Here is a 10000-nt window from a genome sequence, read left to right on the forward strand (position 1 = left end):
GGCTGTGGCCGGTCAGCCTACCAGGGGCGTGAGAGCAGCTTGGGCGATGGCAGAAGGCCGGCGTGGAAGCCGCTTGGGCTCTAGCAGAAGGCCGAGGTGGAAGCCACTTTGGGCTGTGTGGCCGGTCGGCCTACCAGGGGCGTGAGAGCAGCTTGGGCGATGGCGGAAGGCCGGCGTGGAAGCCGCTTTGGGCTGTGGCCGGTCAGCCTACCAGGGGCGTGAGAGCAGCTTGGGCGATGGCAGAAGGCCGGCGTGGAAGCCGCTTGGGCTCTAGCAGAAGGCCGAGGTGGAAGCCACTTTGGGCTGTGTGGCCGGTCGGCCTACCAGGGGCGTGAGAGCAGCTTGGGCGATGGCGGAAGGCCGGTCAGCCTACCAGGGGCGTGAGAGCAGCTTGGGCGATGGCAGAAGGCCGGCGTGGAAGCCGCTTGGGCTCTAGCAGAAGGCCGAGGTGGAAGCCACTTTGGGCTGTGGCCGGTCAGCCTACCAGGGGCGTGAGAGCAGCTTGGGCGATGGCAGAAGGCCGGCGTGGAAGCCGCTTGGGCTCTAGCAGAAGGCCGAGGTGGAAGCCACTTTGGGCTGTGTGGCCGGTCGGCCTACCAGGGGCGTGAGAGCAGCTTGGGCGATGGCGGAAGGCCGGTCAGCCTACCAGGGGCGTGAGAGCAGCTTGGGCGATGGCAGAAGGCCGGCGTGGAAGCCGCTTGGGCTCTAGCAGAAGGCCGAGGTGGAAGCCACTTTGGGCTGTGGCCGGTCAGCCTACCAGGGGCGTGAGAGCAGCTTGGGCGATGGCAGAAGGCCGGCGTGGAAGCCGCTTGGGCTCTAGCAGAAGGCCGAGGTGGAAGCCACTTTGGGCTGTGTGGCCGGTCGGCCTACCAGGGGCGTGAGAGCAGCTTGGGCGATGGCGGAAGGCCGGTCAGCCTACCAGGGGCGTGAGAGCAGCTTGGGCGATGGCAGAAGGCCGGCGTGGAAGCCGCTTGGGCTCTAGCAGAAGGCCGAGGTGGAAGCCACTTTGGGCTGTGGCCGGTCAGCCTACCAGGGGCGTGAGAGCAGCTTGGGCGATGGCAGAAGGCCGGCGTGGAAGCCGCTTGGGCTCTAGCAGAAGGCCGAGGTGGAAGCCACTTTGGGCTGTGGCCGGTCAGCCTACCAGGGGCGTGAGAGCAGCTTGGGCGATGGCAGAAGGCCGGCGTGGAAGCCGCTTGGGCTCTAGCAGAAGGCCGAGGTGGAAGCCACTTTGGGCTGTGGCCGGTCAGCCTACCAGGGGCGTGAGAGCAGCTTGGGCGATGGCAGAAGGCCGGCGTGGAAGCCGCTTGGGCTCTAGCAGAAGGCCGAGGTGGAAGCCACTTTGGGCTGTGTGGCCGGTCGGCCTACCAGGGGCGTGAGAGCAGCTTGGGCGATGGCGGAAGGCCGGTCAGCCTACCAGGGGCGTGAGAGCAGCTTGGGCGATGGCAGAAGGCCGGCGTGGAAGCCGCTTGGGCTCTAGCAGAAGGCCGAGGTGGAAGCCACTTTGGGCTGTGGCCGGTCAGCCTACCAGGGGCGTGAGAGCAGCTTGGGCGATGGCAGAAGGCCGGCGTGGAAGCCGCTTGGGCTCTAGCAGAAGGCCGAGGTGGAAGCCACTTTGGGCTGTGTGGCCGGTCGGCCTACCAGGGGCGTGAGAGCAGCTTGGGCGATGGCGGAAGGCCGGCGTGGAAGCCGCTTTGGGCTGTGGCCGGTCAGCCTACCAGGGGCGTGAGAGCAGCTTGGGCGATGGCGGAAGGCCGGTCAGCCTACCAGGGGCGTGAGAGCAGCTTGGGCGATGGCAGAAGGCCGGCGTGGAAGCCGCTTGGGCTCTAGCAGAAGGCCGAGGTGGAAGCCACTTTGGGCTGTGGCCGGTCAGCCTACCAGGGGCGTGAGAGCAGCTTGGGCGATGGCAGAAGGCCGGCGTGGAAGCCGCTTGGGCTCTAGCAGAAGGCCGAGGTGGAAGCCACTTTGGGCTGTGTGGCCGGTCGGCCTACCAGGGGCGTGAGAGCAGCTTGGGCGATGGCGGAAGGCCGGTCAGCCTACCAGGGGCGTGAGAGCAGCTTGGGCGATGGCAGAAGGCCGGCGTGGAAGCCGCTTGGGCTCTAGCAGAAGGCCGAGGTGGAAGCCACTTTGGGCTGTGTGGCCGGTCGGCCTACCAGGGGCGTGAGAGCAGCTTGGGCGATGGCGGAAGGCCGGCGTGGAAGCCGCTTTGGGCTGTGGCCGGTCAGCCTACCAGGGGCGTGAGAGCAGCTTGGGCGATGGCAGAAGGCCGGCGTGGAAGCCGCTTGGGCTCTAGCAGAAGGCCGAGGTGGAAGCCACTTTGGGCTGTGTGGCCGGTCGGCCTACCAGGGGCGTGAGAGCAGCTTGGGCGATGGCGGAAGGCCGGTCAGCCTACCAGGGGCGTGAGAGCAGCTTGGGCGATGGCAGAAGGCCGGCGTGGAAGCCGCTTGGGCTCTAGCAGAAGGCCGAGGTGGAAGCCACTTTGGGCTGTGTGGCCGGTCGGCCTACCAGGGGCGTGAGAGCAGCTTGGGCGATGGCGGAAGGCCGGCGTGGAAGCCGCTTTGGGCTGTGGCCGGTCAGCCTACCAGGGGCGTGAGAGCAGCTTGGGCGATGGCAGAAGGCCGGCGTGGAAGCCGCTTGGGCTCTAGCAGAAGGCCGAGGTGGAAGCCACTTTGGGCTGTGTGGCCGGTCGGCCTACCAGGGGCGTGAGAGCAGCTTGGGCGATGGCGGAAGGCCGGTCAGCCTACCAGGGGCGTGAGAGCAGCTTGGGCGATGGCAGAAGGCCGGCGTGGAAGCCGCTTGGGCTCTAGCAGAAGGCCGAGGTGGAAGCCACTTTGGGCTGTGGCCGGTCAGCCTACCAGGGGCGTGAGAGCAGCTTGGGCGATGGCAGAAGGCCGGCGTGGAAGCCGCTTGGGCTCTAGCAGAAGGCCGAGGTGGAAGCCACTTTGGGCTGTGTGGCCGGTCGGCCTACCAGGGGCGTGAGAGCAGCTTGGGCGATGGCGGAAGGCCGGTCAGCCTACCAGGGGCGTGAGAGCAGCTTGGGCGATGGCAGAAGGCCGGCGTGGAAGCCGCTTGGGCTCTAGCAGAAGGCCGAGGTGGAAGCCACTTTGGGCTGTGGCCGGTCAGCCTACCAGGGGCGTGAGAGCAGCTTGGGCGATGGCAGAAGGCCGGCGTGGAAGCCGCTTGGGCTCTAGCAGAAGGCCGAGGTGGAAGCCACTTTGGGCTGTGGCCGGTCAGCCTACCAGGGGCGTGAGAGCAGCTTGGGCGATGGCAGAAGGCCGGCGTGGAAGCCGCTTGGGCTCTAGCAGAAGGCCGAGGTGGAAGCCACTTTGGGCTGTGTGGCCGGTCGGCCTACCAGGGGCGTGAGAGCAGCTTGGGCGATGGCGGAAGGCCGGCGTGGAAGCCGCTTTGGGCTGTGGCCGGTCAGCCTACCAGGGGCGTGAGAGCAGCTTGGGCGATGGCAGAAGGCCGGCGTGGAAGCCGCTTGGGCTCTAGCAGAAGGCCGAGGTGGAAGCCACTTTGGGCTGTGTGGCCGGTCGGCCTACCAGGGGCGTGAGAGCAGCTTGGGCGATGGCGGAAGGCCGGTCAGCCTACCAGGGGCGTGAGAGCAGCTTGGGCGATGGCAGAAGGCCGGCGTGGAAGCCGCTTGGGCTCTAGCAGAAGGCCGAGGTGGAAGCCACTTTGGGCTGTGGCCGGTCAGCCTACCAGGGGCGTGAGAGCAGCTTGGGCGATGGCAGAAGGCCGGCGTGGAAGCCGCTTGGGCTCTAGCAGAAGGCCGAGGTGGAAGCCACTTTGGGCTGTGTGGCCGGTCGGCCTACCAGGGGCGTGAGAGCAGCTTGGGCGATGGCGGAAGGCCGGTCAGCCTACCAGGGGCGTGAGAGCAGCTTGGGCGATGGCAGAAGGCCGGCGTGGAAGCCGCTTGGGCTCTAGCAGAAGGCCGAGGTGGAAGCCACTTTGGGCTGTGGCCGGTCAGCCTACCAGGGGCGTGAGAGCAGCTTGGGCGATGGCAGAAGGCCGGCGTGGAAGCCGCTTGGGCTCTAGCAGAAGGCCGAGGTGGAAGCCACTTTGGGCTGTGTGGCCGGTCGGCCTACCAGGGGCGTGAGAGCAGCTTGGGCGATGGCGGAAGGCCGGCGTGGAAGCCGCTTTGGGCTGTGGCCGGTCAGCCTACCAGGGGCGTGAGAGCAGCTTGGGCGATGGCAGAAGGCCGGCGTGGAAGCCGCTTGGGCTCTAGCAGAAGGCCGAGGTGGAAGCCACTTTGGGCTGTGGCCGGTCAGCCTACCAGGGGCGTGAGAGCAGCTTGGGCGATGGCAGAAGGCCGGCGTGGAAGCCGCTTGGGCTCTAGCAGAAGGCCGAGGTGGAAGCCACTTTGGGCTGTGTGGCCGGTCGGCCTACCAGGGGCGTGAGAGCAGCTTGGGCGATGGCGGAAGGCCGGTCAGCCTACCAGGGGCGTGAGAGCAGCTTGGGCGATGGCAGAAGGCCGGCGTGGAAGCCGCTTGGGCTCTAGCAGAAGGCCGAGGTGGAAGCCACTTTGGGCTGTGGCCGGTCAGCCTACCAGGGGCGTGAGAGCAGCTTGGGCGATGGCAGAAGGCCGGCGTGGAAGCCGCTTGGGCTCTAGCAGAAGGCCGAGGTGGAAGCCACTTTGGGCTGTGTGGCCGGTCGGCCTACCAGGGGCGTGAGAGCAGCTTGGGCGATGGCGGAAGGCCGGCGTGGAAGCCGCTTTGGGCTGTGGCCGGTCAGCCTACCAGGGGCGTGAGAGCAGCTTGGGCGATGGCAGAAGGCCGGCGTGGAAGCCGCTTGGGCTCTAGCAGAAGGCCGAGGTGGAAGCCACTTTGGGCTGTGTGGCCGGTCGGCCTACCAGGGGCGTGAGAGCAGCTTGGGCGATGGCGGAAGGCCGGTCAGCCTACCAGGGGCGTGAGAGCAGCTTGGGCGATGGCAGAAGGCCGGCGTGGAAGCCGCTTGGGCTCTAGCAGAAGGCCGAGGTGGAAGCCACTTTGGGCTGTGGCCGGTCAGCCTACCAGGGGCGTGAGAGCAGCTTGGGCGATGGCAGAAGGCCGGCGTGGAAGCCGCTTGGGCTCTAGCAGAAGGCCGAGGTGGAAGCCACTTTGGGCTGTGTGGCCGGTCGGCCTACCAGGGGCGTGAGAGCAGCTTGGGCGATGGCGGAAGGCCGGTCAGCCTACCAGGGGCGTGAGAGCAGCTTGGGCGATGGCAGAAGGCCGGCGTGGAAGCCGCTTGGGCTCTAGCAGAAGGCCGAGGTGGAAGCCACTTTGGGCTGTGGCCGGTCAGCCTACCAGGGGCGTGAGAGCAGCTTGGGCGATGGCAGAAGGCCGGCGTGGAAGCCGCTTGGGCTCTAGCAGAAGGCCGAGGTGGAAGCCACTTTGGGCTGTGTGGCCGGTCGGCCTACCAGGGGCGTGAGAGCAGCTTGGGCGATGGCGGAAGGCCGGTCAGCCTACCAGGGGCGTGAGAGCAGCTTGGGCGATGGCAGAAGGCCGGCGTGGAAGCCGCTTGGGCTCTAGCAGAAGGCCGAGGTGGAAGCCACTTTGGGCTGTGGCCGGTCAGCCTACCAGGGGCGTGAGAGCAGCTTGGGCGATGGCAGAAGGCCGGCGTGGAAGCCGCTTGGGCTCTAGCAGAAGGCCGAGGTGGAAGCCACTTTGGGCTGTGGCCGGTCAGCCTACCAGGGGCGTGAGAGCAGCTTGGGCGATGGCAGAAGGCCGGCGTGGAAGCCGCTTGGGCTCTAGCAGAAGGCCGAGGTGGAAGCCACTTTGGGCTGTGGCCGGTCAGCCTACCAGGGGCGTGAGAGCAGCTTGGGCGATGGCAGAAGGCCGGCGTGGAAGCCGCTTGGGCTCTAGCAGAAGGCCGAGGTGGAAGCCACTTTGGGCTGTGTGGCCGGTCGGCCTACCAGGGGCGTGAGAGCAGCTTGGGCGATGGCGGAAGGCCGGTCAGCCTACCAGGGGCGTGAGAGCAGCTTGGGCGATGGCAGAAGGCCGGCGTGGAAGCCGCTTGGGCTCTAGCAGAAGGCCGAGGTGGAAGCCACTTTGGGCTGTGGCCGGTCAGCCTACCAGGGGCGTGAGAGCAGCTTGGGCGATGGCAGAAGGCCGGCGTGGAAGCCGCTTGGGCTCTAGCAGAAGGCCGAGGTGGAAGCCACTTTGGGCTGTGTGGCCGGTCGGCCTACCAGGGGCGTGAGAGCAGCTTGGGCGATGGCGGAAGGCCGGCGTGGAAGCCGCTTTGGGCTGTGGCCGGTCAGCCTACCAGGGGCGTGAGAGCAGCTTGGGCGATGGCGGAAGGCCGGTCAGCCTACCAGGGGCGTGAGAGCAGCTTGGGCGATGGCAGAAGGCCGGCGTGGAAGCCGCTTGGGCTCTAGCAGAAGGCCGAGGTGGAAGCCACTTTGGGCTGTGGCCGGTCAGCCTACCAGGGGCGTGAGAGCAGCTTGGGCGATGGCAGAAGGCCGGCGTGGAAGCCGCTTGGGCTCTAGCAGAAGGCCGAGGTGGAAGCCACTTTGGGCTGTGTGGCCGGTCGGCCTACCAGGGGCGTGAGAGCAGCTTGGGCGATGGCGGAAGGCCGGTCAGCCTACCAGGGGCGTGAGAGCAGCTTGGGCGATGGCAGAAGGCCGGCGTGGAAGCCGCTTGGGCTCTAGCAGAAGGCCGAGGTGGAAGCCACTTTGGGCTGTGTGGCCGGTCGGCCTACCAGGGGCGTGAGAGCAGCTTGGGCGATGGCGGAAGGCCGGCGTGGAAGCCGCTTTGGGCTGTGGCCGGTCAGCCTACCAGGGGCGTGAGAGCAGCTTGGGCGATGGCAGAAGGCCGGCGTGGAAGCCGCTTGGGCTCTAGCAGAAGGCCGAGGTGGAAGCCACTTTGGGCTGTGTGGCCGGTCGGCCTACCAGGGGCGTGAGAGCAGCTTGGGCGATGGCGGAAGGCCGGTCAGCCTACCAGGGGCGTGAGAGCAGCTTGGGCGATGGCAGAAGGCCGGCGTGGAAGCCGCTTGGGCTCTAGCAGAAGGCCGAGGTGGAAGCCACTTTGGGCTGTGTGGCCGGTCGGCCTACCAGGGGCGTGAGAGCAGCTTGGGCGATGGCGGAAGGCCGGCGTGGAAGCCGCTTTGGGCTGTGGCCGGTCAGCCTACCAGGGGCGTGAGAGCAGCTTGGGCGATGGCAGAAGGCCGGCGTGGAAGCCGCTTGGGCTCTAGCAGAAGGCCGAGGTGGAAGCCACTTTGGGCTGTGTGGCCGGTCGGCCTACCAGGGGCGTGAGAGCAGCTTGGGCGATGGCGGAAGGCCGGTCAGCCTACCAGGGGCGTGAGAGCAGCTTGGGCGATGGCAGAAGGCCGGCGTGGAAGCCGCTTGGGCTCTAGCAGAAGGCCGAGGTGGAAGCCACTTTGGGCTGTGGCCGGTCAGCCTACCAGGGGCGTGAGAGCAGCTTGGGCGATGGCAGAAGGCCGGCGTGGAAGCCGCTTGGGCTCTAGCAGAAGGCCGAGGTGGAAGCCACTTTGGGCTGTGTGGCCGGTCGGCCTACCAGGGGCGTGAGAGCAGCTTGGGCGATGGCGGAAGGCCGGTCAGCCTACCAGGGGCGTGAGAGCAGCTTGGGCGATGGCAGAAGGCCGGCGTGGAAGCCGCTTGGGCTCTAGCAGAAGGCCGAGGTGGAAGCCACTTTGGGCTGTGGCCGGTCAGCCTACCAGGGGCGTGAGAGCAGCTTGGGCGATGGCAGAAGGCCGGCGTGGAAGCCGCTTGGGCTCTAGCAGAAGGCCGAGGTGGAAGCCACTTTGGGCTGTGGCCGGTCAGCCTACCAGGGGCGTGAGAGCAGCTTGGGCGATGGCAGAAGGCCGGCGTGGAAGCCGCTTGGGCTCTAGCAGAAGGCCGAGGTGGAAGCCACTTTGGGCTGTGTGGCCGGTCGGCCTACCAGGGGCGTGAGAGCAGCTTGGGCGATGGCGGAAGGCCGGCGTGGAAGCCGCTTTGGGCTGTGGCCGGTCAGCCTACCAGGGGCGTGAGAGCAGCTTGGGCGATGGCAGAAGGCCGGCGTGGAAGCCGCTTGGGCTCTAGCAGAAGGCCGAGGTGGAAGCCACTTTGGGCTGTGTGGCCGGTCGGCCTACCAGGGGCGTGAGAGCAGCTTGGGCGATGGCGGAAGGCCGGTCAGCCTACCAGGGGCGTGAGAGCAGCTTGGGCGATGGCAGAAGGCCGGCGTGGAAGCCGCTTGGGCTCTAGCAGAAGGCCGAGGTGGAAGCCACTTTGGGCTGTGGCCGGTCAGCCTACCAGGGGCGTGAGAGCAGCTTGGGCGATGGCAGAAGGCCGGCGTGGAAGCCGCTTGGGCTCTAGCAGAAGGCCGAGGTGGAAGCCACTTTGGGCTGTGTGGCCGGTCGGCCTACCAGGGGCGTGAGAGCAGCTTGGGCGATGGCGGAAGGCCGGCGTGGAAGCCGCTTTGGGCTGTGGCCGGTCTGCCTACCAGGGGCAAGGAACCACAATAGCATCTACCAGGGGCAAAGCGCAAATTCGGTCTACCAGGGGCAAGAAACATTAATACAGTCTACCAGGGGCAAAGCGCAAATTCGGTCTACCAGGGGCAAGAAACATTAATACAGTCTACCAGGGGCAAGAAACCAAAATTTATTCTACCAGGGGCAAGAAACATTAATACAGTCTACCAGGGGCAAGAAACCAAAATTTATTCTACCAGGGGCAAGAAACATTAATACAGTCTACCAGGGGCAAGAAACCAAAATTTATTCTACCAGGGGCAAGAAACATTAATACAGTCTACCAGGGGCAAGAAACCAAAATTTATTCTACCAGGGGCAAGAAACATTAATACAGTCTACCAGGGGCAAGAAACATTAATACAGTCTACCAGGGGCAAGAAACATTAATACAGTCTACCAGGGGCAAGAAACCAAAATTTATTCTACCAGGGGCAAGAAACATTAATACAGTCTACCAGGGGCAAGAAACATTAATACAGTCTACCAGGGGCAAGAAACATTAATACAGTCTACCAGGGGCTGCATTGACAAGTTCGCACCGTAAGAAGAGAATGCGACTTTTGCAACCTCTTTTTCCTTTTTACATGATATTCTTTTTCTCTATCGGGGAAAACACTGGTGTGCTACATCACTGGAAAGCTAGAAATCCCACTAAAGATTAAGCCATAGTTATAGAGGTAGATATCCCTGACTTATTGTCAGCCACAATTTGGGTTCTTCATTGTGACGCGAATTGTTCAAAAATTTAAATTATGCAAGGGAAGAGTTGCTGTTTTGGGTTTTTTTTTTTTTTTGTATTGGTAAATTTTATTGAATTTTTTTTAAATTAAAAAAAAAATCTTTTTTTTTTTTCTTTTTTACTTTTTTGGTATTTATTATTATTATTATTATCATCATTATTCTTATTATTTTTTTAAGAAAAGAAGGAGAAGAAGGGAGAAGGGGGTGCGGGAGAGCAAAAATAAAAGAAAAAAAAAAGAAAAGAAACAGCCTCTACTTAGGCTGCAGTTCACTTTTCCTCCACCGGAGGGAGCTCCAGCAGGCGAAAATCATACCCCCTCACTCAGAGGGGTTGATTATACAGGGAGGCCTCAAGAGCGGGAGAGCTGAAAAACCCTTTGGGCACGATATCGGGAGAGGGTGATTCGAGACGGCGTAGCTCCAGAGTGGCCGGAGGGAGCCTCGCCAAACTTTCCCCCGACACAAAGGAGACCCTAGGCAGGCCTCGGGCGCTAGGGTTTCAGCCGCAGTATTCTCCGCTCGCGGCCATTTCAGACAGCGACCCTACGGAGACCCTCGGCGAAAGGGTTCCCGACGCTTTCGCGCCGCCCTCTCGCTCTCCAGCCCCGCCGCGAAGCTCCGTAGCCACGCTGTGACGACCGACGGGCATACGTGACCCGCCATCGGAGGGCTCCCGCCAGCCGGCCGGCCGCGCGCCGGCAGCGAGGCGGACGGCTCCTCCGGCCAAGCGGGTTCGAGTGTGACGGCGGGCGAACGCGCGCGCAGCGCAGCGGCGACGGCGCCGCCGGCTTCTCACCGGCAGGCAGGCAAG

The sequence above is a fragment of the Corythoichthys intestinalis genome, unplaced genomic scaffold, assembly GCF_030265065.1.
Source record: "Corythoichthys intestinalis isolate RoL2023-P3 unplaced genomic scaffold, ASM3026506v1 HiC_scaffold_43, whole genome shotgun sequence".
Classification (NCBI taxonomy): domain Eukaryota; kingdom Metazoa; phylum Chordata; class Actinopteri; order Syngnathiformes; family Syngnathidae; genus Corythoichthys; species Corythoichthys intestinalis.